The sequence below is a fragment of the Schistocerca cancellata genome, chromosome 1 (assembly GCF_023864275.1).
Source record: "Schistocerca cancellata isolate TAMUIC-IGC-003103 chromosome 1, iqSchCanc2.1, whole genome shotgun sequence".
NCBI lineage: Eukaryota > Metazoa > Arthropoda > Insecta > Orthoptera > Acrididae > Schistocerca > Schistocerca cancellata.
The window spans coordinates 360,173,710-360,201,109 of NC_064626.1; positions in this window are offsets into that span (position 1 = coordinate 360,173,710).

The window sequence follows — 27,400 nt, forward strand, 5'->3', positions numbered from 1 at the left end:
CCATAATTTTCTCAGTGACCGCTTCCCAGGTCAATGGATTGGCTGTGATGTGCCAATTGCATGGCCCCCACGTTCCCGGACCTAACACCACTCTTTTTTTTTTTTTTAAATGGGGATTCATCAAGGCTATCTTGTTTGTATCTCCTGGTGCCGGCTTCTCTCCTGAACTTAGAGCAAGAATTTACGCCGCCACTGAACAAGTTACACCTGCAATGCTGCAGCGAGTTTGGAAGAAATTGACTTCCGATGGTATGTGTGCAGGATAACCAATGGAAGCCACATACAGCATCTTTAGTTTAAGGGAAAAAAACTTGATGTGCTTCCCTGCAAAATAACGCTAAACGCAGCTCTACATCTTCCTTCAAAAAATTTATTTGAGTTTTTGAAGTTGTTAAGCCCTTTTTGAAACACCCTGTATTTATGCCGACAAAATTATAAGCTGTGCTCTCTAACCAAAAAACGTCTTCACCTACAGAAAATGAGTAACATTTTGTCATTGTTAACCTGAGCTGCACAGGTTAACTTGCAAACACGATAAAAGTAGAAATATTTCATGCTAGGTGTATTTCAGATTTCGACATTGCATTAAATTTTCTGGGATACCCTGAAATGTAAGATCCATTACTTCCTTTTCGTTGTCATCAGTATGCAGTAGAAGTATTTAGTACAGCTCTCGTTTACTCAGCCAAACCGAATGATATAGCTTAGATAGAATGACTGCTTTTTTTTCTCGCTTCTCGTTTGAAGCTGCAGGCTACCACATCTCACGAATGCTACTGCTGTCGAGAGGTCACACCTCGGGTTGTAAGGTGGCTTTAGCCGGACATGTCCGGCGTTTTAGGATATCGTCCGGCTAAATTTATACAAGTCCGGCTTTTGTTAGGATTTTTAACGATGACGTAAAAGAATGCGCAATTATGGCCTGTTCCAAACTAATAGCGCGAGAAAAAAGTGTAAAGAGGTATACCGTAAGGATATATATTTGTGCCGACCATTGCTATTCATATCTCTGTGTCGTATGTTTTTCTTCATAGGCCAAACCAACATACAGGGTGTTTCAAAAATGACCGGTATATTTGAAACGGCAATAAAAACTAAACGAGCAGCGATAGAAATACACCGTTTGTTGCAATATGCTTGGGACAACAGTACATTTTCAGGCGGACAAACTTTCGAAATTACAGTAGTTACAATTTTCAACAACAGATGGCGCTGCAAGTGATGTGAAAGATATAGAAGGCAACGCAGTCTGTGGGTGCGCCATTCTGTACGTCGTCTTTCTGCTGTAAGCGTGTGCCGTTCACAACGTGCAAGTGTGCTGTAGACAACATGGTTTATTCCTTAGAACAGAGGATTTTTCTGGTGTTGGAATTCCACCGCCTAGAACACAGTGTTGTTGCAACAAGATGAAGTTTTCAACGGAGGTTTAATGTAACCAAAGGACCGAAAAGCGATACAATAAAGGATCTGTTTGAAAAATTTCAACGGACTGGGAACGTGACGGATGAACGTGCTGGAAAGGTAGGGCGACCGCGTACGGCAACCACAGAGGGCAACGCGCAGCTAGTGCAGCAGGTGATCCGACAGCGGCCTCGGGTTTCCGTTCACCGTGTTGCAGCTGTGGTCCAAATGACGCCAACGTCCACGTATCGTCTCATGCGCCAGAGTTTACACCTCTATCCATACAAAATTCAAATGCGGCAACCCCTCAGCGCTGCTACCATTGCTGCACGAGAGACATTCGCTAACGATACAGTGCACAGGATTGATGACGGCGATATGCATGTGGGCAGCATTTGGTTTACTGACGAAGCTTATTTTTACCTGAACGGCTTCGTCAATAAACAGAACTGGCGCATATGGGGAACCGAAAAGCCCCATGTTGCAGTCCCATCATCCCTGCATCCTCAAAAAGTATTGGTCTGGGCCGCCATTTCTTCCAAAGGAATCATTGGCCCATTTTCCAGATCCGAAACGATTACTGCATCACGCTATCTGGACATTCTTCGTGAATTTGTGGCGGTACAAACTGCCTTAGACGACACTGCGAACACCTCGTGGTTATGCAAGATGGTGCCCGGCCACATCGCACGGCCGACGTCTTTAATTTCCTGAATGAATATTTCGATGATCGTGTGATTGCTTTGGGCTATCCGAAACATACAGGAGGCGGCGTGGATTGGCCTCCCTATTCGCCAGACATGAACCCATGTGACTTCTTTCTGTGGGGACACTTGAAAGACCAGGTGTACCGCCAGAAACCAGAAACAATTGAACAGCTGAAGCAGTACATCTCATCTGCATGTGAAGCCATTCCGCCAGACACGTTGTCAAAGGTTTCGGGTAATTTCATTCAGAGACTACGCCATATTATTGCTACGCATGGTGGATATGTGGAAAATATCGTACTATAGAGTTTCCCAGACCGCAGCGCCATCTGTTGTTGAAACTTGTAACTACTGTAATTTCGAAAGTTTGTCTGCCTGAAAATGTACTGTTGTCCCAAGCATATTGCAACAAACGGTGTATTTCTATCGCTGCTCGTTTAGTTTTTATTGCCGTTTCAAATATACCGGTCATTTTTGAAACACCCTGTACAATTACAGTGTAACGATCAGCGATGCCAACCCGCCTCGTTCTTGATAAAGTGGATTCAAATGAGAAATATCAATCTTAACTACATATTATCGTTATTTTTTGTAAGTCTAATTTAAATAAGCGAAGTTATTGAAACTATTCGTTTCACGTGCGAGAAGAATACATAATTGTTTATTTTGTTTAATGGAGTTTATTTTGACGTAATATTACGCTGGGTAACAAACATAAAGCTTCCAGAAGTTGTTTAAATTTTAGAACTATATTCTGAACAATTTTTGCACCCCTGATTTCGAAAATATCCGTTTTACTTCATCATTCCAGGTTTTTGTGCTGTTTCGCTTTCAAAAAAACTACGGGCTTTCAACGACATGTGTTGAATTTTGTGACATGACTATCTACTTTGTTATTATTTTTTCTCAAAATTCGCTTCTTCAGAGGAAAAACCTTTTTACAAACACAAAAAAGACAATATGAGATATTCAAGTTATTAAGTAAATACAATTAAACAAGATTTAACAGCGTGCATTGTGTAGCAGAGATTAGTACACTTCAATTTCATGTGAAGCCATCAGTGTTCAAACTTCAGGACTTGCGTTTACTTTCTCTGCAACATCTAGAATTATCAGCGGCAGGGATTTCTCTCATCGAAGTCCAACAGAAATCAGCCACCGTGGCTGCATCCTAGCGTCCCACATACTTGGTCTCCATCTCTTTCATCTCGTGACGGAATCGCTCGCCCTGCTCGTCGTTCATAGCCCCACATTCGCGAGAAACCAATCTTTATGTCGGAATAAGCAATACATTTTCACACTCTTGTTGTATCCAAGCTGTCTGAAAGCGGTCATGATTTTGGTAAGAAGTTGCAGCTACTTCGTCGTCTTCTTGTTTCCCAGAGAGTTTTTCAGCACCAGAACAAAAACAGTCCATGCTTACATTTCCAATTTGTTCATAGACTTTTCGAATTGCATATATCGGATGCGGAAGATACCACCTTTCGACTTCTTCATGATAATTCCTGGAAAAAATTGTCACAAGTAAGTGAAGCCTCCCCAATTTGTATCCAGAGCTTTGGTGAACTGTTTCATCAAGCCAAGCTTGATGTGCCACAGTGGGAAGAGTATCTTATCTCTCTTTACCTGAGGGTTGTTGTTGACATTCTGAGATCTGCCAAACACCAAATCCTTCCATACAGCCTAGCCCTTTCGGTAACGTTGTGCTCTGTCCCACATGCACAGAAAACATTTGTACCTGGTGTATTCCGATTGTTGTCCCAACAGAATGTTCATCGTCTTCAGGTCTTCACAAATCAACCACCCATGTTGATGCATAGTAACAAATTTTCTCCAACACATGCTCTACGCTTGGTACTTCTCCTGCAGTGTAAGCGAATGGAAAAGGCATACAGAGGCGTACCGGCTGCCGTCGTGCAGCGATACGCATTTCAGAGATCGCTTGCTGCTGTCGAGAAACAATCTCCAATCGTTCGGTTCATACTTAGGCACTCCTAACTTGTGCACGAGCCCATCAATATTTGTGCAGTACACGAAGTCCTTTTATTCTGAATGAAAGTTGAGGAACTCTTTAAGTCTGTTGCGATAGAAAGTGATTCGAACAATAATCTTCTTCTCTTTCTTCACGTCTTCACATCGTCGTCATTAATGTCAGAAAGTTCTCTAAAAAGTGGTTTCTCTTGGAATTTCCTCGCATTGAGTTGTAGGACGATGTGCCGATGCAAGATTAGGATACGTGCGGTTGTTCCGGTTCTTCTAGCAATCCAGGTCACATCAGCAGTGCAGAAGTATCAAGTCTGCAGCATGCTTTGTCAGCTCCTTCCACACCATGGGAATTTCAAATTTCAGTGAACTCTTCTTGCCCTTGATCCGCTGACGCAAATATTTGGTGCATGTCTTGCATACCATGTGTGGTGCCAAAGCTTTTTGTTGGTCACCAGTCGGCATACCAAAATAAACTAGGTAAGCATGCACGCTTTATGGAACTTGTGACTGTATTCCTCTTAGTAACCAGGTTGTATTCCGCACAGACGTGCGGTAGCGTTCTCGCTTCCCGCACCTGGGTTCCCGGGTTCGATTCCCGGCGGGGTCAGGGAGTTTATCTGCCTCGTGATGACTGGGTGTTGTGTGCTGTCCTTAGGTTAGTTAGGTTTAAGTAGTTCTAAGTTCTAGCGGATTGATGACCATAGATGTTAAGTCCCGTAGTGCTCAGAGCCATTCCCCACAGATATAGCAGAGTATATCGGGATTATTTTTTCAATGTCCGCATGCTGAAGCCATTGCATTGACTGCAAATAAAAAAATGAGTTAATATATAACAATGTAAATTGTGGAATAATAAATTAATATTTGCTCAGGTTTGTGCTATATGTGTCATAATACATGAAAAGTCAATAACTCAAAAGCCTGACCAGAATGACCAACACCAGTGCCATTTCTGAACTCAGTACATCACATCTTGTACCATTTCTTCATTGTTACCCAGTGTTGTCTAAGGGAGAAAGATAAGCATTTAAGAAGACTGAGTACTTAATTGTTATCATTAGTTGCCAAATTGTAAGGCTGTTTACTGATTGCTTTTTCTAAGTTTAAGGTTGATCTAACAAAAAAAAAAAACTGACTGTAATAGATTATTAATAAACTACTGAAAACACCCAGCTGCTCTATTTGTATCTCAAATACACAGTCCAGCTTTCAAGGCAAAACATATGGTTAAACATAAAGGCCAATCCGACTGCTCTGTTTTTGGACGTGGCAACCCAAGTCACACCTCAGTCTATTGGGACATTCCGCCGAGTCTTGAGATTGACCCCAGTCTACAAGAACCGCGGAAACATGGCGTCAGAAAAGTGTTTACATTCCCCGACAGTTTTAATAGTCATGCGGTACAATGTCTTGATCGGCTGGAGACATGTACTCTCATTTTTCATCACTAACAGACTATAACACCAGCTGAACCAATTTCGAAGCAATGCAGTTTACCTGTGAGATTTGCCAGATTCCATATTATCTAGATGCGACACAAAGAGAGGACGTTAGAAGGTCATTAAGTGATTGGCGCAAGGGCCGCATTTCGGAGGAATGGGGTTCCCATTGCACTTTTCGCTGTTCTCAGACTTGTATTATTCTGGTTCTCTAAACCGGTTAGGGCAAATGCTGTGCAGGTTTTTCGAAAAAGGAACGGCCGAGTTGTTCCGTCATGATTGTTTACCAATTTATGGTAACACTGACGTCGGCAGTACAGTAAACCCTTCCTTCACTAACTGTTAGTATAAAGCCGTTCTGAAGTAGAGCGGCGATGAAGGTGCAATGTACTATGTTTGTTAAAAATTTGATTTAAAAAAAAATCTGTCGTCCCCACCCTACTAGCCAGGTCTTCATTTCTTCATGTTATAATGAAAACCCAGTGTAATTTATTCCACCTTTTCGGTAGTCTTTGTGCCGAATTAAATTCAGTGCTTCAAATAGTGTCTCCCTTTCTTGTGACAAGGCTTTTTTCCAGTCTTCTGTCTTCTTTTGCATTATGTGTTGAGACATTATCATTTCGTGTTTTACACGCTATTATTTGTCTGAGTTTTTTTATCACCCTGCTTCCATGTTGGGAATCTATAGAAGTCGGAAGGCATCCAATCGCTAGTTTTATTATACTTGCGAAATGCATACTAGAGAAATGCAGTCAGCCTACAAAGGAGGTTGCTTGAAAAACTCTCGTGCGACCCATTTTAGAACATTTGCTCAGTGGTATCGGACCCATACCAAATTGAACTAACAAGGGATGTTGAACATATACAGAGAAGACAGTACAAATTGTCGTAGTTTCGTTTGACCTATGGGAGAGTGTCACGGGGATGCTAAAGGCACTGAATTGGTAGACACTGAAAGATAGACACAAACTATCCCAAGAAAACCTACTCAAAAAGATTCTAGAATCAACTTGAAATGATGAACCTAGGAATATACTTACAGCGCTTCCGTAGAGGCTGCAAGGAGAAGATCAGATTAATTACAGCTCATGCGGAAGCGTTTAAGGTTATTCTTCCCTCGCTCCGTACGTGAATAGAATGGGGAAGAAGCCCTAATAACTTGTAGAGTGGTAATTTCCTTCTGCCTTGCAGTTCACTGTGCTTTTCAGTGTGTTGATGTAAGAGATAGATTATCTTATGGAGTATTCTGGTGTCCACAAATGGCCGAATATAGCGTCATGCTCTTCTATGAAATTGTGTTATCGCACTGCCTTCTGAAGAAGTGAAATTGTTGTATGAAACTAACTCTGACTTTTTGACAGGCCATCGTGTTTGGTTAGGTACTAATAGTAGAGAGGGGAAATTACCACAGCATACCAGAAACAAAAACATTGCGCTGTTGAGATGGTTTCCTGAGACAGCATACACGGCCAGTCACATTAAAGTGGCCAACGCCCATGTTCGACGTCAACGTATACGGCGGGTGTCAGCACGAGCAGTGGAGGGTATATAAAGCGTATTTGGGAACGTGGAAAAAGGGCCACTTATTGTCACAATTCAGAAACAAAATGATTTATCTGATGTCCAAGAGGGCATTATCATTGGCTTCCGGTTCAAGGATAGAAGCATTTCTGAATGAGCTAATTTTCTTAAATGTTAGCGTGCCGCTATGGTTAAAGCGTACAAAGTACACAGTACATGGCAAGATGGCGCTTTCTAAAACCGGCGCGATGACAAGTGTGGTGCACTACCAGAGTGTATACGCTGCGGAAAATCCGGGAAAAACTTGGGGAATTTTTTCATCCGGAAAAAACGCGGGAATTTTTAAGAATTCGGGGAATTTTTCATTGTTTTAGTTTTCAGTTAAATTTTTTTAGTTTTGACGCGTATGAACTGATATTATAACAAAGAATATTACTGTATCCTGCTACTGCAGGCTAATACTGCAGCAATAAAAAATAAAAAAAGAGAAAACAAAATAAAACTTAACTAGCAAAGGAAATACAACATTTACAACAGAACACAGTGCACACACAAGCGTCTGCCAACAGCAAAATGTGTCAAACGCTTTAGGACGAAGGCTATGCAGTACTTCATAATAACAAACTGCTTCCGATGAGCGTGACACACAACTGTGCACATTATTAATATTATTCGATCCCGGGGGGTATTCTCCACGTGACTCATGTTTACGTTTAGTGATTTTCCAGTTTCCTCTTCGTTTACAGCTCTCATGACAAATGAAAACAAAACGGATTTCTGTGTCCGGAAGCTATTAAATGAATTAAAATACATTCACATGGTTACAGAAGGCCAAAATATGTTACTAATTTCAGCTTTCTTATATGCTCGTTTTTGGCAGTCAGGCATTCATCGCCTTGCAGAACAATGAAATTATTTTTATCGGTTTGCTAAAGAAATTTGACGTGTATTAGTCTTTTCAATTTATTTGAAACGAAGTGTTTCATTCCACACTATTGGGTAGCTTCAACTGTTCGCTGAATTTCTAGTGCACGTTTTCATCTTCAGGCACATACGCATTATGCCACAATAAAGAATCAAACATGAGGTAATACAGTAGTGGCATACCAAGAAAATTTACAACCCGAAAACTACACTGAAAAGCTTAATAAAAGTTTGGGACCTACTTCAATGTGAATCTGGGCATACGAATGTGAACTTTAAGCCGAAATATGGTTTACTTAATTCCGATGCTGTTGGACTATCCTGTTTTATGACGTAATGTGAGATCTCTTAATGCTTCCTACATCATTGTAGCTGAAAACGCGCAGTAACGACTGTTTTCTAGCGCTCTCTGGAAACTGCTGAAACGAACCTATTTCTAACAGGTAGCAGGAAAATACTACGAATGGTGGTTTGAAAAGCGTTACTATCAAAGCAATTTTCCTTTTACACAAGATGAACTATGTAACGCGTGACAAAATGCGATGAATTTCTTAAACCACAGAGTGTTTGACTCTCATTTAGAGGCTAACACTTTGAGGACAAGCGACGTGGAAGAATTTTGAGCCCAGAAAACCAAACCTTTATGTCATTATTAAAGTTTTACTGGCACATTTGAGTGATGTACCTTAAAGCGTAACACACGCAAAGAAGACCAATATTATAAGTGAAAACTTAGAATTTCTTGTAGCTTATTGATCTTCGAGACCAATATGATACGTGAAAGCTTAATTTTTCTTATAGCTGAGTTATGTATATTAATTTAAACCATTAACATTTCCTATCTGTGTGTTCGTGCTACTTAACAGTGATATTACTATTGGGTGGCTACTTCACGAGCCTCATGCTGTAAATATGTGCTGTCATTGGCTATCGAGATCACTTGACATAAGCTATGCTTGGCTTACAAAATGGCATCGCAATCTCGATTTCAATGCTTCAGAAACGAACATGCTGTGTTTGGTGGAATTTGAATTTATACTTTCGTAATGCGGAAACATGCAGCGTAACTAACTAAGAAAATATGTAGAGTACATGTTGCTGACATCAAAGATCTTTCGAAAACGCGTTTTCTCCTGAAGTGCCGGAAAGTTCTGCGCCGTTGTATAAAATCTTAACCATTCAAAGGGTTGATAACTTTTACAGTTCCGAGGGAAAGTATACTGTCACTTAAAACGGAAACAGCGTATTTTCACCTGTAAAAAGTGCATTTTTACCTGGGAATTTTTTTTTTACATGTCCAAGTATACACCGTGACTACGGACCATGTATGACAAGGATGAACAACGGCTGCGAACATGTGTATGGACGAATAGACATACTGTTGTTGAGTAGCCGGCCAATGTGGCGAAGCAGTTAAAGGCATTACAGTCTGGAACCGCGTGACCGCTACGGTCGCAGGTTCAAATCCTGCCTCGGGCATGGATGTGTGTGATGTCCTTAGGTTAGTTAGGTTTAAGTAGTTCTAAGTTCTAGGGGACTGATGACCTTAGAAGTTAAGTCCCATAGTGCTCAGAGCCATTTGAACCATTTTGTTGTTGTTGAGTAGCTGGCCTCCTAAGTCTGACAAGAGGCTACCAGCAATGTCTCCACAACAACTGTACGGCAAACTTAGCTGCTTATGGGCCTCGAAAGCAGGCACCTGGTTCATGCATCCACACTGACTATTGTTCATCGACGGCAAAGGCTGGAATTTACATGGAAGTACTGCAACTGGATATCCATTGAATGGTGACAGGTGGCCTATTCAGATGAATCCATTGGTCAAGACGGCCGTTGACGTGCACGGCCTGAAATGTCTGGGAGCAAACACCTTGCAACAGTCGTCAGAAGTGTCCAGATTGGAGAAGGAAATGTTATGGTCTGGGGAATGTTTTTATGGCATTCTCAGTGTGATCTCGTCATTCTGAAAGTCTCAGTGGATCAACAAAAAATGCGTCTGTCCTTGGGGATCATGTCCAACCTTATATGCGTTCTTTTCCTTGGTACAGTGGCATTTACCAGCAGGGCAAAGCAATTTACCACACAGCTCTTTAGTGTACGCGTGTGGTTTGAAGAGCACCAGGATGAATATAGTACTTCCCTCGCCACCAAACTCCGTGGATTTAAACCAAATCGAGAATCTGTGGATCACTTCGATCGGGTTTTTAATGCTATGGATCCTGTGCCAAGAAACCTAGGACAGTGTGGGATCACAGCTGGCCGTTGTGGCCGAGGGGTTCTAGGCGCTTCAGTCCGGAACCGCGCTACTGCTACGGTCGCAGGTTCGAATCCTGCCTCGGGCATGGATGTGTGTGCTTGTATTTAGGTTAGTTAGGTTTAAGTAGTTCTATGTCTAGGGGACTGATGACCTCAGATGTTAAATCCCATAGTGCTGAGAGCCATTTGAACCATTTTTTTGTGGGATCACCTTGATAGCGTTGTCCATGCCATGGATTATCTACTAAGAAACCTAGCACAGCTGGCAATGGCACTGTGGTCACGATGGCTTCACGTCCCTGTCGGTACCCTCCAGAACCCCAACGGTTCCATTACAATCCGTATCACAGTGGTTCACTCTGCAAAGTGTGGGTATTTAGTCTTTTGGTGGCTGGTCACATTAATGTGACTGGCCACTGTATTTTTAGCGTGTTCCAATCTGCTAGGTACTTCCTGTAGACCTGGATGTAACGAATCTAAAAACCTCTATTGAAGTTATGCTCTTTTTCTTTACTGTTCTCCGAACCCACATGCTGTTTAGATCTGTACCCTGGTCACAGTTTTCCAGTTGCTCCCCCACATAATTTTTAAACGTGTTGCGTTCATGGTCTTAAATACATTATTCTACTGTCCTTCAGGTTTCACCCATGTGCAGAATCACACGTCACTACATAAACTCAACAGAACGTCAAACGGGACTGGCACTCGTATTGTTTGGCGTACTGGTGTGGAAAATGAAACCATAAGACTGTCACACTTCGCATCTTAGTTACAGGCTTTATTATCCCCAATTATTAGTTGCAGTGTTAATTAGCCTCAATCGCTAATTTGACTAATCCTGAATTGTGTAGTAGATCTGATCAGGCGAGGCAGAGCTACAAAAAAGAAAAGATATACAGCCCTAATTAGATACAATAAGTGCCCTTACATTTTTAGGCATGTGGGTGCACAAGGCAAATAAAAAACGTAATTTTTCGACAGGGAACCAAAGTTCAGAAATAATTTATTTTGGCACTATGGGCATCGAAGTTTGATAACGGTAGAATCAGCAATTCTTGACTCTGTGTCTTGTATCCCAAATTAGTTATGCATCCCATTATCAATCAGTGTAAAATGAAAGCGCAGATTGCACCTGTGGAATGCGTAGTATATTGAGCAGGATGATAAACTGATCATTTTCAGAACCCAAACCTGAAATTCATGGTGTGGATGCTGTGGAGCGACAACATTAGGAATGGCTCAAATATGGTGATAGGTTGGTGTTAGTGTCACCGCGCAGTATGTTACATAGGGGTTCAGAGACCTCCAACTTGACTGCAGAGTATGTATAGGTGGGATAGGGACAGGGGCACATGATAAAATAAGTGCAGCTGTACGTTCAGTATTTCAGTCACAGTGTGGATTCAAGCAATAAACTCTTCCTTTGATGTCACAGGAGTAGCGTATATCACAGTTATTTATATGTTCTGTACATCGTTTGAATGATTGTTTTATTGAATAATGTGGAATTAGTTTATGGTACATGTACACATGACTAACGTTAATATTAATGAAATATAATTTTTATACTTAATCGTGCAACCACACTTAAAAATTAATTTTGTTTTCCTCCATAGTACCCCACAAAAGATACTGGTTTGAGATCTGGTGACTGTCATGGTCATGGACAAGTCGGCCTTTACCAGTCCACTGATCTGAGTCTGTGGCGTCCAGGTGGTGCCAAATCTTTCCATTAAAATGAGCTGTAGCTCTGTCTTTTGGAGCCACATTGTCTGATGAATCCATACTAGCATCTCATCTATTAGAGTAGAAAGATCATCTCTGAGCAAAATGAGGTTGATCGGTCTTGTTAGTCTGGTTGGCTTTAGATGCGGCCCAATGATCTGATCACAAATTATCCCAGCCCAAAGTTCACACCGTCCGTGGATTGGTAACTTCCAGCCAGATTTTCCCCTATCCAAATGCGAGTGTTGTGCTAGTCCAGTAAGCCGTTTCAAGTGAAAATGCAGCATAGTCGGGAATTTTGCTGGAGTATGCTGTAGGTACTATTGTGATTGTCATGAGATCACTATTATTGTCTGGACCTTCTGTAGCTGTACGGACGTAGCTCTTGTTTGCAGATAGGTCTCCGCGTATTAGCATGAGAAATGTCCAATGCGTCTGCCACTTTGTTCATGGTAGATGGCTACCCTTCGAAGTATGGGAAAAATGTCTTCCTTAAATGCAACTACACTCCTGGAAATGGAAAAAAGAACACATTGACACCGGTGTGTCAGACCCACCATACTTGCTCCGGACACTGCGAGAGGGCTGTACAAGCAATGATCACACGCACGGCACAGCGGACACACCAGGAACCGCGGTGTTGGCCGTCGAATGGCGCTAGCTGCGCAGCATTTGTGCACCGCCGCCGTCAGTGTCAGCCAGTTTGCCGTGGCATACGGAGCTCCATCGCAGTCTTTAACACTGGTAGCATGCCGCGACAGCGTGGACGTGAACCGTATGTGCAGTTGACGGACTTTGAGCGAGGGCGTATAGTGGGCATGCGGGAGGCCGGGTGGACGTACCGCCGAATTGCTCAACACGTGGGGCGTGAGGTCTCCACAGTACATCGATGTTGTCGCCAGTGGTCGGCGGAAGGTGCACGTGCCCGTCGACCTGGGACCGGACCGCAGCGACGCACGGATGCACGCCAAGACCGTAGGATCCTACGCAGTGCCGTAGGGGACCGCACCGCCACTTCCCAGCAAATTAGGGACACTGTTGCTCCTGGGGTATCGGCGAGGACCATTCGCAACCGTCTCCATGAAGCTGGGCTACGGTCCCGCACACCGTTACGCCGTCTTCCGCTCACGCCCCAACATCGTGCAGCCCGCCTCCAGTGGTGTCGCGACAGGCGTGAATGGAGGGACGAATGGAGACGTGTCGTCGTCAGCGATGAGAGTCGCTTCTGCCTTGGTGCCAATGATGGTCGTATGCGTGTTTGGCGCCGTGCAGGTGAGCGCCACAATCAGGACTGCATACGACCGAGGCACACAGGGCCAACACCCGGCATCATGGTGTGGGGAGCGATCTCCTACACTGGCCGTACACCACTGGTGATCGTCGAGGGGACACTGAATAGTGCACGGTACATCCAAACCGTCATCGAACCCACCGTTCCTAGACCGGCAAGGGAACTTGCTGTTCCAACAGGACAATGCACGTCCGCATGTATCCCGTGCCACCCAACGTGCTCTAGAAGGTGTAAGTCAACTACCCTGGCCAGCCAGATCTCCGGATCTGTCCCCCATTGAGCATGTTTGGGACTGGACGAAGCGTCGTCTCACGCGGTCTGCACGTCCAGCACGAACGCTGGTCCAACTGAGGCGCCAGGTGGAAATGGCATGGCAAGCCGTTCCACAGGACTACATCCAGCATCTCTACGATCGTCTCCATGGGAGAATAGCAGCCTGCATTGCTGCGAAAGGTGGATATACACTGTACTAGTGCCGACATTGTGCATGCTCTGTTGCCTGTGTCTATGTGCCTGTGGTTCTGTCAGTGTGATCATGTGATGTATCTGACCTCAGGAATGTGTCAATAAAGTTTCCCCTTCCTGGGACAATGAATTCACGGTGTTCTTATTTCAATTTCCAGGAGTGTATTTGAAGTGAACGTGAGCAGCTGCCATTCGTTATTATCACATAATGGTGGCGACAGACCCAGGGACGTCCTTCAAGTGTGGACCAGTGGGGGCAGCTATCCTAGTCAGAATTCATTTACTTTCAGAATATGGAAAAGGAGCTTTAATGGCATGACAGGGACTATTATGACCTGAAATACTTGGAAAAGTTATCACTAAAATCACCTGAAAAATCGATAAAATGACTTAAAGTGATATGAAACATATATTTCTAAGTGAGTCATAAAGTGAACCAGAGTAAGGAACTTTATATAATGATGGAACTGAATTTACAAAAAGGATAATTAATTTAAAATCGCTATCTTCTTCTTCTCATTCTTTGAAGATGTATGAAAATTTTCGTATAAACATCTTAAGACTCTTGCAGTCTATGACAGTGCATAGGTCCTTGAAAGTGAAGGAATGTCTGTTGCCAGACAGAAGCTAGTAGTCAAATGTTTCAACATTTATTTGTTAAGGCTTTCGTGGCCACTTGTTGACAAACTGCCTATTGGCTTCTGTCTCGGGTTCTTAGGCCGACTTTCGCCTGATGATTTTACTGACGTTTCGCCAGAACGAGTGGCTCGCATTGTCAACGCTTCGCCCTGCATTACCGGTCGTGAACTGGAGTCGAGCTCGCGGCCGCAGACATTATGTACCCGGCGCCCCAACGTCTGAGGGCTGCTTCTCCGCGGTCATTTCCGATGCGGTTCTCCTCTTTGCTACCCACAACGGTCGTTCGCTGCAGTACGGGAAGCCAGGATCCGTTTACCTTAAGGCTTTGCTCTTTCTCCACCTGCCCCAGACTGCAATGTCGCTTATGTTCTTTGATCCTGGTGTTGATTGATCGTCCAGTCATTCCGACATAAGCTTTTCCGCATGTGCTTGGTATGCGGTATATTCCCTACATTGGAAGTGGGCCCCTATTCTCCTGTGCCGATCTAAGACACTCTTTGATCTTCCTTGTCGGTTTGAAAATCGTATTTACTCTGTGTTTACGCAATATACAGCCAATTCTGTACGTCATTCTGGGAATGTATGGCAGAAAGGACGTACCCGACCTTTCTTTTTCTGATTTCTTATTTCGCAGAGAGTTCGGCTCTGTTACACTTGTAATATAATTTGTGGAGTACCCATTGCTTCTTATAACACTTTCCAGGTGCTGCATTTCACGTCTGTGGCGCTGCGGCTCACATATTCATCCTGCTCGCGTTATGAGCGTATTAATGATGCCTCTTTTCTGGCTAGGGTGGTGGTTTGATAGTTTGTGCAGATATCGGTCAGTGTGTGTCGGTTTTCTATACACGCTATGTCCCTCCAGGTGTTCGCCATCCTTTGTGACCAGCACGTCTAGAAATGGCAGTTTTTTGTCCTTTTCTAGTTCCATGGTAAATTTTATGTAGACATGGCGGCTTTTCAAGTGTCTTAGGGAGTCACCGAGCTGTTCTTCACCATGGCTCCACACAACGAAAGTATCATCGACGTATCTGTACCACACCTTAGGTTTACAAGTCGCCAAGTCCAGTGTCTGTGCTTCGAAATGTTCCATGAAGAAGTTGGCCACCGCTAGACTAAGAGGACTATCCATGGCGATTGCTTCCAGCTGTTCGTAGAAAGTTGTTCTTATGGTTTTTAGGTAATCCATGCAGCGTAGGTGGTAGGGCTTCTGTGTTGCGCAGGTTACTCTGTATGACCACCGGCAGAGAAGATGTCTTGATCAACCGATTCGTATTCCGTGTGATACGCCGCGTTGGATCTGTGCTAAGTTTTGGCTACGTCGTCGGATCTAATAGGTCTCGGATCTTTCGCTCATAATCTTCGGTCTACATTACGACGGTCGCATTTCCCGTATCGGTAGGCAGTACCAATATACTCTTGTCGGCGTTAAGATTCTTAATAGCTTGTAGCTCCTCTTTCTTCAGGTTGCAAGCTGGTGGTTTTGCTCGGCGCTATATCCTGGCTGTTTCAGTGCGTATTTCCTCTGCCCTTTCACAAGGAAGGGTCCGAATGGCCGCCTCGGTGTTAGCAATGATGTCCACCATAGGTGTAGATCTCGGGATGATAGCGAAATTCACTCCTTTTTGAAGAACAGACACTACCTCTTCGGTCAATTGTCGTTCACTCTGCGAAGTAATAAATCAGAGAAAGTAAGTTCGGGTATGGCCTTTCACTTTTGATGTCAAATTGATATGCTAATTAACGAAATTGATCAATTAAACCCCCCTCCCTCTCCCCTGAATCTATTGTTCTGCTATGTGTATTACGAGCTCATGAGGGATTGATTTATTACCCGAAGGGGATAATCAGTCTTTCAGAGAAAACCGCCACCCCAATCCCTTCTCCCTCCTCCTCCCCAGTCCCACTGTGATGAGAGAGCATTTGTTAAGTTCTGAGCCACTTTCCCCCCTCCTTGGAAATCTCCCAGTCCTCCCCTACCACACTACCCCCCCCCCTCCCCCACCTGGAAATTGGCACGAAAAAGACTCAGTCTGTGCTGGGGAGGAAGTATCTCACAACACAAAAATTCAATCAATGTCAATAATATACTACTACGTAGTCCTTATTTAACCAGTTTGATGGAGACAAATCTCCTCTCTGGTTGGGAATAACTCTGTTACAGTACCTACACTCTTTTGACATCACCTCACACCCATTAATGGATACTGGTAGAGTTAGGTCAAAATCCTGACTTCATCAGTTCGACAGCACACTGGTTCCCCAGAAATATTGAGTCACTTTTGATTGATCACCTGCATATTTGGAGGGACGTACCTCATCAAATTGATTGTCCACGTGCAATATATGGGCAATGGCCTTGCCGCAATGGATACACCGGTTCCCGTCAGATCACCAAAGTTAAGCGCTGTCGCGTGTGGCCGGCATTTGTATGGGTGACCATCCGGGCCGCCATGCGCTGTTGCCATTTTTCGGGGTGCACTCAGCCTCGTGGTGGCAATTGAGTAGCTACTCGACCGAATAGTAGCGCCTCAGATTTAAAAAAAAAAAAAAAAAAAAAAAACCATCAAACCGACTGGGAGCGTGATCTGCTGACCACACGCCCCTCTTATCTGCATCCTCTGCTGAGGATGATGCGGCGGTCGGATGGTCCCGATGGGCCACTTGTGGCCTGAAGACGGAGTGCATGTGCAATATATATGTGAGGTCTTATATGCACCAATGCGTGACTACGCAATCATCCTCCTGCACCACCACAGCCCATATTCGGCGAAAAAAACCTTCTTATCACATCCTCACACTGACTGCAGGGCAGATGTGTTGTGAACCACAATCACGCCTCTCACCTCATGTATTCCTGCATGTGCAGCTTGGGAGAGAGGATAGCACATAGGGTTGGCTAATGTGGCCTACAGACCAGAGGTCTTGCTAATCCCCAAACAAAGCATTGTGCGGTTGTGGTTGTGGGTCCGAATGGCCGCCTCGGTGTTAGCAATGATGTGCTCCATAGGTGTAGATCTCGGGATGATAGCGAAACTCACTCCTTTTTGAAGAACAGACACTACCTGATGGGTTTGGGAGGCACAGCAGTGGCTCGCGCCGGAAACGTACATTCGTAGGAAGCATTATCTGCCACAAAGCGTGTGCTGTTCATCAACGGTCAGGTAGCTAGACCCGCGTTGGCCGGGAGAGACCTGCACTCGTGCCGGCCACGCTGGCAATTACAAGCACATCTCCAGCCATACTAGATGCTCAGAGGTCGGTGAGATGACTTCCAAGCAGACCACCAGTCGGTTTACATGGAGGGGGGGGGGGGAGAGGGGATAATTGTCAAGCACAAACACTTGCCATATTGATTCTTCTCAAATTTCCACATAAAAATCAGAGACCACTCGCAACACACACGATCGTGAAGGCTGCCCAACACATACTGACTTAGCTATTCTCCTGCCCAGAGGGCAGCACGATTAGCTCAGCAGAATTCTTGTATCTCACCTGATGGGTTTGGGAGGCACAGCAGTGGCTCGCGCCGGAAACGTACATTCGATCTGGCCACCAGCTACCTCCGCCATGCACTTGTACACCAAGTGGAGTCGTCCTAGGAAACCAGCCACATATCTATTAGTGTAATTACAATTAAATATTATGATCGTGGCACCACTCTGGTGATATTAGACTATGAGCAAAGTCTCGGAAATACCTCCCCGTGATGACTATAGCTCTGGAAGTATCAATTTCCCATGTCAATGGTTCAAATGGCTCTGAGCACTATGGGACTTAACATCTGAGGTCATCAGTCCCCTAGAACTTAGAACTACTTAAACCTACCTAAGGACATCACACACATCCATGCCCGAGGCAGGATTCGAACCTGCAACCATAGCGGTCGCGCGGTTCCAGACTGTAGCGCCTAGAACCGCTGGGCCACCCTGGCCGGCGGACGAAAATTAGTCAGTGCACAGTGGCCACTCTTACCCTGCGCGAATTCTACTCACCTTGGTCTGCGACGAAGCTGGACAGCGATGCCAAGGTATTAATGATTACACTCACATCAATGCATCTAACTCTCTCATTTTAGATACTGAACAAGCTGAGTTGAGTAAGTCTGTTTTGGGTCATAGAGTCCCACAGATAGTTCTTTATAGATCTGAGCTTCGAAGCTCAGTCAAAGAAATAGTAACAGGAGCAATTTAAACAGGCAAAATTCTGTACATAAATTTGGGACACTAGCAGCTACGACTGAGCTCTGTATTACTAAAAGTTTTGTTAAGTCCACTACAGAGGTTAATAAGGCCTTTTTTCAGAATATTTGAAACTTATTATTTGGTCTAGGAGTTCATAAATCCTCCTCACGTTTATTTTGAAGCATTACTACTGTATTGTGAATCTCTTCATTAGAAGCATAATTTAGTAATTTAGGGAAAATAATTTTGAAGAAATGATTAACATTATGCATACCCTCAAATCCTCTTTTTTTAAAGGGCTACAATTATGTCCAGCCATTAAGAACAGTGGTTCTGAAATATCAGATGTGTTCAACAGAAAAAGTACTAAACAATATCCCACTTTTTCACGAGCCGAAGAAGTCTCTCTCTCCATCATTCCTGTGGCTGTGACAGGAGCCAGCTCTCCACTATGTTCTTCCGTTCGTCGTCCGAGCTGAAGCGCTTCCCTCCGAGTTTTTTTTTTCACGAGAGTTATCGTGGGGCGTAATGACTCCCTCTGAGAGCAGCCCTAGCCGTTTGCTCTTGATGGACTTGCATAAGCTGCGTAGTGTCTCACAATACACGTCACTGTAAACGGTTTTCTCGTGCTCGAGGAATACGGTGAGTATCGTTCCTCGGATGTCGAAAGGATGGTGAGCATCAACTTGCCTGCTGAGCGCAGAGCTCTGAATCTCTTATCTGGAGATAATTTTCATATTACACTCTGCAAACAACGACGACGTGCATGGCAGAGAATACGTCCCATTGTACCAGTTATTAGGGCCTCTTCCCGTTCCATTGACTTATGGAGCGCGGGAAGAATGAAGAATGCGTGCTGTGATTATTCTAATCTTGTCCTTGCGATCCCTGTGTGAGCGATATGTAGAGGTTCTTGTATGTTCCTATAGTCCTATTTTAAAGCCGGTTCTTGAAACTACGTTAGCAGGCTTTCTCGGGATAGTTTAAGTCTACCTTCAAGAGTCTGCAAATTCAGCTTCGTCAGAATCATTGTAACACTTTTGCATGGGTCAAACAAACCTGCGACCATTTGTGCAGCCCTTCTCTGTATTCACTTTATATCCCGTATTAGTCCTATTTGGTATCGGTCCCGCACACTTGTGCAATATTCTAGAATGGGTCCCATGAGTGATTTGTAAACAATCTCCTTTGTAGACTGGTTGCCCTTCCCAAGTACTCTACCAATAAACCGAAGTCTACCACTTGCTTTACTCACAACTGAGCCTGTGTACTCATTCCATTCCATATCCTTACAAAGTGTTACAACCAGGGGTTTGTATGATTTGGCCAATTCCAACTGTGACCCACTGATATTATAGTCATTGGATACTACGTTTTTTCGTTTTGTGAAGTGCACGATGTTACATTTCTGAACATTTAAAGTAGGTTTTCAACATCTGCACCACTTTGAAGTCTTATCAAGATCAGACTGAATATGTATGCAGCTTTTTTCAAACAGTACTTCATTATGGATAACTGCACCATCTGCAAAAAGTATGACATTACTGTTAATATATCGAACTTTTGACAATAAGCGTAGATGTGGTACTGAGTCAACTGCTCTTCGTAAATCAAGAGATACTGCATCTACCTGACTGGTTTGATCCAAGGTTTTGAATATGTCAAGTGAGAAAAATTCGAGTAGGATTTTTCGTGATCGATGTTTTCGGAATCCATGTTGGTTGACATGGAGGAGCCCATTCTGTTAAAGATAGCTCATTACGTTTGAGCTCAGAATATGTTCTAAGATTCCACAACAAATCAAAGATATTGGACGGTAGTTTTGTGGTTCGCTTCTACCACCCTTCTTGTGAATGGCTGTTACCAGTGCTTTCTTCCAACTAGAGGGCACAGCTTTCTGTTCGAGGGAACTACGGTACATTATAGTCAGAAGAGTGGCCCACTCAGCCGTAATTCCATCGTGCCCTGGAGCTTTGGTCAATTTTAACGATTTCAGCTGTTTCTCAAGACCACTGACACTAATACTTATTTCACTCATCTTTTTTGAGGTTCGAGGGTTAAATTGAGGCAATAATCCAGTGTTTCCCTTTGTAAAGGACATTTTAAAACTAAGTTAAGTATTTCAGCTTCTGCTTTGCTGCACTCAAGTTCAGTTCCCATGTCATTTGGTAGGTACTGGACCCTAGCTTTGGTGCCACCAACAGCCTTTACATAGGACCAGGATTTATTTTGGGTTTTTAAAAAAATCATTTGACAGTATTTTGCTACGATAATCACTGAAGACTCGACGCATTGCTCTCCTGACAGCCAAATGAGTTATATTCAGCATCTCTCTATCTATACTCCACTCATATTTTGAGCCATCAGCCGCTCGTCCTGACACAACTCATCAAAATGTTCTTTTTTTTTGCCTTTTGGAATTCTTTTATTTTCAAATTGTGATGGAATGCCCCATTTATTTGCCAAAAGTTGCTGATGACGTAGCTTCTTCAAAACTGTTTCGATCCCAAGATAATTTATAAGCTGCATCCTGAACAAGAGAGCTTTATGAAGCTTTACATTTTTCCGGCAGCATAATTTGAAATGCTAAATTAGAACATTCTAGACTGCAGCGCTGTCTGAAAAACTAATTCAAATTTCTGTCTGTGATTTTTCAAAACAGCAGTTTGTTCTCTGTCTTCCATTTTGTCAGATATGAATATTATTTTTTTTCGGTGCCTTAAGTGCATCGACATGAGCATAACGAAAGGCATTAACAGTTGGTATCTCTAAGACCAATGTGTTGGGGAAAGCTTGTTTAAGGTGCAAGAAGATACCAAGAGTGTCTGTCGAAATACTACGACTGAAGAAAAGAAATAAGGTTTTTATTGTGTGATAAAAGTACGTAACTTTTTGAATTCCACACGCAGGATCATCAAATACTAGACTTAAATTATGCGTTGCCCAGTACACATGTTTTGCAATTCTTTTCCTTCGTTGAATTCTCGTTCTGATACCTTTTTATAAGCGTGACGTATTGGAAAACAGTACTTCTTTTTCTATTCCTGATGGACTTTGATCTTTTATTTCCCGAAAATCTAAAAATTTTCATTTATCTTCACGTGACAAGGATTTCCAGTGACATCCTGTGAAACTAACATAACTAAATATTTGAGTTAACTATCTTTCTGTAATGTCCGGTGTTGATAGACAAGAGAGCGGCAGCTTTAGTGTCATTAATAATTTGTTTTTCAATTGGCAGGGATAGGACGTTTGTTAACTTATGTTCAGTTCAAGGGCTAAGGTACTTTTGCATATATTTTGGTTTATTTATTAGAGGTTGTAATGCCGGATCGTACTTTGCGAGAAGTTCGATTGCTGCTAAAAAGTTTCCATTGTTGATTTCACGATTTCCTCCCTATGTCACCGAAAAGGAATATTATTGGATATCAGTGTCAACTCCATATTCACAATACACTCAAGGACCTTTTCTCACTATGTTGTTGAAGTGTCGGCAGAATTGCCAACACTGTTTTTAGAGGAGGCCGAAATGCACGCTATAAGCTCACGCAGGCGGGCGTGAGGTCTGAAACAGGATACGTAATGAATGCTATAAAGAAAAGTACGTAGCTTATGGAATACTTAACTTTAATCCACATTTGTAGAACATTGCTCTTGATGATACAGAAGTATTATAGCAATTGAATACGGCGCCTTGCTAGGTCGTAGCAACTGTAGCTGAAGGCTATGCTAACTATCGTCTCGGCAAATGAGAGCGTAATTCTCAGTGAACAATGGCTAGCAACGTCGGCTGTACAACTGGCGCGAGTGCTAGTATGTGTCTCTAGACTTGCCGTGTGGTGGCGCTCGGTCTGCAATTACTGACAGTGGCGACACGCTGGTCCGTCGTATACTAGCGGACCGCGGCCGATTTAAAAGCTACCTCCTAGCAAGTGTGGTGTCCGGCAGTGACACCACAGTTGTCACTTTCCTTTAGTTCTGATTCCACACTCGCGTTGACTATGTTTTTCTTACGTTACGAACTGCATACAACGTGTGCGGTCGAGTATGTGTAGCTAGTTTCATGTTGCACTACACTTTTGATTAACCACCCCCAATATCGAACCCCTTTTCCCCAAGCTGACGATGATCTGTGTCCTCCAAAGAACTAACACAGCTTACCTTAAACAGAGTGATGTTTAGATGAATAACACGATCAGTCTCTCCTAATTCTTTGTCTTGGTAATGTGAACTTTTCGTGATATTTAGTGGAGGAGTATCTACTTTCCTGCTCCTTTGTAGACCAATTTTAATGTATTATCATCATCAATGTTCATATAGCACATAAGGATTTCACACACTTAATTGTCCGCGTTCGTTTGTCTGTCTCGTATAAAATAAGTTTGCAACGCTATAATTCGTATACATAATCCCACATGTTAATCTTTACCTGTCTGTATTTAATGCGCTAAAATTAATCTCAAATAATTTTTCAATCTAACACAACAGTAATTTACGCTTCCTTTTCCAAAAGTGTTTTAACTTTGCATCATTATATTGCAACACCTTTGACACTTATGTACTTTGTAAACTCTGTATTTGTTTTCGTATATTCTGAATAAAAAAATGTTGTGCAGACTGAAAGTTCATTTTATGACCAAACGAAAGTGTTTTACAATGCAAACCAACGTGTGTGAGTGTGAAAATATGAATATCGTTGAGAATATATTTAATTGTAAGAAAACTACAAAAACAAATGCGCCAGATGGACATTTCACGTTAGTTTCATTAAAACACAAATGTGTAGCGCAACCATTTTTGTTGCGCCTTTGTAACTGTGAATTATTGTTTATCCAAGGGCAACTAACAAGAAACCAATGTATCGTTTGTTTTGATGAATGCATGAAAAACGTTTGATGACGGATTGTGAAAAATTGTAAATCGGTAACGGTACTTTTTGAATACAGTAACACTTTTTGAATAAAATAGCCTAAAATCAGTTCGTGGTTGGTTGCTGTACACCATCAACAATTTATAAAATTGGTTAATAGCGTTCTCTGATGCCTTTCTCGGCCTGAAATGATATTAACAGCACCAAGCCTAGTTCCTAGACTAGGTCGTGAGCGTCCGTACAATGTATAAAAGACTGCAAAGTTCCTCAATTCTAAGGCAATGTTCGGTTAACAAAAAATAAATACAAGTTTTGACTGTTCGTTGCAGCAGGATATAAACACCAGTCCCAACTGCGACTGATACAGATAATTACAAGTCCCGACTCAGTCATCTGCCGCAGAGAAATACAAGTCCAACCGTTCATCAAGCCCGACTGTGACTCATTCCTGAAGCACTCTTAACGCTCGGCATCCATAGCTGGACGTATCAGAAATATATATGAACAGGGTAAACCAAAACCCGGACACTCGGGGCCACAGGGTGATTCCTTGCCAGCACCAAAATTTTATCCCGTGCTTATTTTCGGTAGAAAATGGCAGTCGAAGAAATGCAATTCGGCAAACACTGTGATTACAAATACAAGTAACGTCATTCAGTATTGTTTAGTTGTTCTGCGCAGTATTGCGTTAGAATAGTCGAGTTCCAGGTTTCAGTCCCAGATGTAGACATAATTGTTTTTATCTTATAGACTGCAGGATTCTTAATCGTTATACAGCAATTAACGCGGGTCCCACACAAAACAAGTGTAATTATTTAATACTAATAGCTTCTTGTTATTTCACTGCTGAAGTATTATTTTGCTTCAAAATGTTTACGCTGTTGCCTTCCACGCACGGCATCCCTCCATATTTTCTAGTTCACTGTAAGTTTTGTTTCCGTTTTCTCCCCCCAAAGAAAAAAATGCCGACACCATGACTCTACCCTTACTTCTTTTAGCCCATAAAATTCCCCCACAACGATGCAAATCTCGCAGCCACGTTGGTTAAGCGTAACGTTTCATTTTTTTATATCCATTACATTCGAACATAGTTTCCACTATACTTCCCTGCCATTAGGTCAGTCGATTTGTATCAACTATCACGCTTCCCACTTTCAAATGCCCATTATATTTCTTTACGACGTTATGTAACAAATACGCCTCGTAAGCCACTTCACAGCGACGTCGACAACAGCTTCCATGCCTTTTTTGTAATACTTTGCGTCATCTTTCTGAGATTTTGCCCTTGGTTATCGTGGCTGTTTCGTCTATATTAGCAAATCTAACGATTTCAGCTCTTTCAAGGTGTATGATGTAGCATTTGTCTCATATATTCTGACTAAAACAAAGCATTCGATTGCGTAAAGCTGGCTCCTTGGCGTAATAACTGGTCCTCGGCGTTGAGTATGGAATACCACCCTGAAGAAGTGGCACTTGACACACACCGTGTGCCTGATGTAGGACAGTTCGATCAGGTAGTGGGCCTGCAGAGGAAACTCCTCCATACCAGCGTTGTGGAGGGATGTCTCACTTCCCACTCGAAGTTGGCGTTTGGGGTTCGAGGAAGTGCAGAGCGTGGGCCGTTTCCGTAAGAGTGCTTACCACCTGTGTTCCACACTGACAGCGAGCTGCAATGTGGACGTCGAAGCTGGGAGTTCCAAAGGCGTAAGACTTTTAACAAAGCATATTCCCATTTTCTTAAGTCACCAATCTTTCGATCGGTTTTATTCCATCCACCTCTTCCTGTCTTATGGTAATCTTTGTACATCCTCATGTCTTCTAGGCCTTACATACCCCAAAATCTCTTTAGCTCTTTCTAGTCTTCGTCTACTCCCGCAGTTTTTCCTACAATGTCCTTCTAAAAAACTTTCCGTACTCTTCTTTACTCGTTTAGTGCTTCTAACGCATCTTCTTCTCGTGCTTTATTTGTCCACTTAAGCCATTATCAATATAATTTTATTCTACATTTCAAATACCTCTCATTTATTCTTTTCTTGTTTTCTTACTGTCTACGGTTTCACTTAATAATTCTGTTGTCTCATTGTCGGACAGAAAAGTCGTGGGTGAATGTCAAGACGAATGACTGGGGCTTTAAACTACCAACTGCTGTCAATCAAATCGACCACTCACACGTGTCGAACCTCATGCCAGCCACGCCAGTGGAGGAAATGACGCTCTCCAGGTCACGAAAAGGACACTCACTGTCCTCTTCTCGAGGAATTTTCCACCAGTATGTGAAACTGGTGGAATACCACTATCGGTACAACATATTTTTAACAATTATTGGACAAGGATATTCGCTAAACGGCCGTGCAAATTTAGAAGTTATTTTATTTTTGCTACCAGTTTCGGCAATTCAGTACGCCATCTTCAGGCCCCATATGCAGCTTTAAAAAAATATCGATAGTGGCATAATGCATTTGCTGTCAACTCTTCGAAGGAAGCACTTGGGAGTTCACGACATCCAAAAACAGATGACCCAAGTATGCCAATGTCGATAATTTTTGAGAGGTGCATATGGAGCCTGAAGATGGCATATTGCTTTGCTGGAACTGGTAGCGAAAATAAAATAAAATACTTTTAAATTTGTAATTCTGATACAAATTTGAGGGCCATTTTTGCTTGTTATTTAGTACTACAATTTCTTTCGAGCATTATGAGATAATGGAAGTTTCGAGACGCGAAACTCTGTTTAGGAAAAGTGCGAAATTTCTTTCAAATACAGATCATGAAATGATGGGTGGTGGAAAACTGTATGTCCCAATGGTGTAATGTGAAACCACAACTTTAAAGCGATTATTTATTTTTGCCAGTTTCTCCCTGTATTTATTGTTTTCTATGATAATAAAATTTAATTTTGCGAAAAATTTTACAATTATTTTCTGAAGTGCACTTTCTTCTTATATTCGTTGCTTACTATGATGATAAAAGGTCAATTTTGTGAACAAATTTAAAATTGCTTTTTTTTTTTTTAATTTGTTGGGACTCAAAGGGTCAATTCCCTTCGAGCACATATTGCAGGAAGTCCACCTGAAGCACTGGCCATTCAGCAGTTAGCAACCTCGCTGATGGAAGAATGGAACGGCCTACCACAAGAACTCCTTACCGACGTTGCGGCCAGCTTGGCAGCAAGTTGCAGAGGATGCACTGCCGACTGTGGTGGTCACATACCCAACTAAGAACCTTCCTGACTTCTGTAGTGTCCACGGAATAGTCATAAATCGCGTTGACTTCAGAATATTTATTGTCTTTGAAAAAAGGCGTCACATCTATTCATCTCCGTTCGATACCACACTTGTTATGGGTTGGAGTTACCGACCGCGGTCCGTACTAGTATCGCTGGACCCGCGAGTCGAGACTAGCGCCGCTCCGCGGCTTGCAACTCTCTAGCGTGCGCTCGGCCACTCTTGCTTGGGACGTCAAGTAGGAAAGTAGTACAGCCTTCAGCTGTAACAAGGCGTTTAGTTAAAGTATGGCCTATGTGATGCGTCTGTAGCTCTCTGTTTGTAATTATATTCCTCCTGAGTATGAAGACTTTTGTACCACCACTTAAGTACAATATATTATTTTTTACCAACGACTTCCAATTATTTTAGTTGTTGTAGACCCAGACCATGCAGCCAGCTCCTTATCGACTTCACTGACAAACCTGCTGTATATGCAAAGAAGAGATTTGTATGTTTCTGTTTAGCATTGGCCGCCAGTCATTCACATTTTGCGACGATTCATTCGTCGTCGTCATAGCATGCACTATACTGTAGCAGTTTTTTTTTAATGTATGGTCCACGTTTCGTCGAGGTACATTACTACATTACTTGGCAGTGACGTATCATGCGAAAGTCACTTTGCTCCAGTTTTACTCACTAGCGTATTTATTAGCAAACCTTGGCCGTTGAACAATGACTTTTTTAAAATGATTTTCATGAGTTCGAACGCTCAAAGAAGCGCTGAGA